The sequence below is a fragment of the Oncorhynchus keta genome, chromosome 33 (assembly GCF_023373465.1).
Source record: "Oncorhynchus keta strain PuntledgeMale-10-30-2019 chromosome 33, Oket_V2, whole genome shotgun sequence".
Classification (NCBI taxonomy): Eukaryota; Metazoa; Chordata; class Actinopteri; order Salmoniformes; family Salmonidae; genus Oncorhynchus; species Oncorhynchus keta.
Window position 1 is genome coordinate 14,177,787 of NC_068453.1, and position 1,028 is coordinate 14,178,814.

A 1,028-nucleotide genomic window follows, 5' to 3' on the forward strand; every position below is an offset into this window, starting at 1 on the left:
CCCCACTCTCCCGTAAGTGTTTTCATTGTTGGGTACATACACTGAGTGCACAAAACATAACCTTTCCATGACAGACTGACCAGGTAAAAGCTATGATCCCTTATTTATGTCACTTAAATCCACTTCAATCTGTGTAGACGAAGGGGAGGAGATGGGTTAAATAAGGATTTTTAAACCTTGAGATAATTGAGACATGGATTGTGTATGTCTGCCATTCAGAGGATGAGTGGGAAAGACCAAATATTTAAGTGCCTTTGGACAGGGTATGGGAGTAGGTGCCAGGCACACCGCTTCGTCTGTTATGCACTGCAACACTGCTGGTTTTTTTAATCTCAACAGTTTCCTGTGTGTAAAGAATAGTCCACCACCCAAAGGACATTGAGCCAAATTGACACAACTGTGGGAAGCATTGGAGTCAACATGGGCCAGCATCCATGCGGAACGCTTTTAGTCCATGCCCGACGAATTGAGGCTGTTCTGAGGGCAAAAGGGAGTGCAGTTTTATTTTACTAGGCAATTCAGTTAAGAACAAATTCTTATTTTCAATGACGGCCTAGAAACAGTGGGTTAACTGCCTTGTTCAGGGGCAGAACAACAGATGTTTACCTTGTCAGCTCAGGATTCAGTCTTGCAACCTTTCGGTTACCAGTCCAACGCTCTAACCACTAGGCTACCTACCTGCCACAGTATTAGGAAGGTGTTCTGTTTTGTACACATCTGAAATATATATTTTCCCAGATGTTGAAGTTAGGTTCATTTTTGGTTCTGAATTAAAGTTTTAATGACTCCAACCTAAGTGTATGTAAATATATATATATATATATATATATATATACATACATATATATATACATACATATATATATACATACATATATATATATACATACATATATATATACATACATATATACATACATACATACATACATACATACATATATACATACATACATACATACATACATACATACATATATATATATATATATATATATATATACATATATATATATATACATATAAAT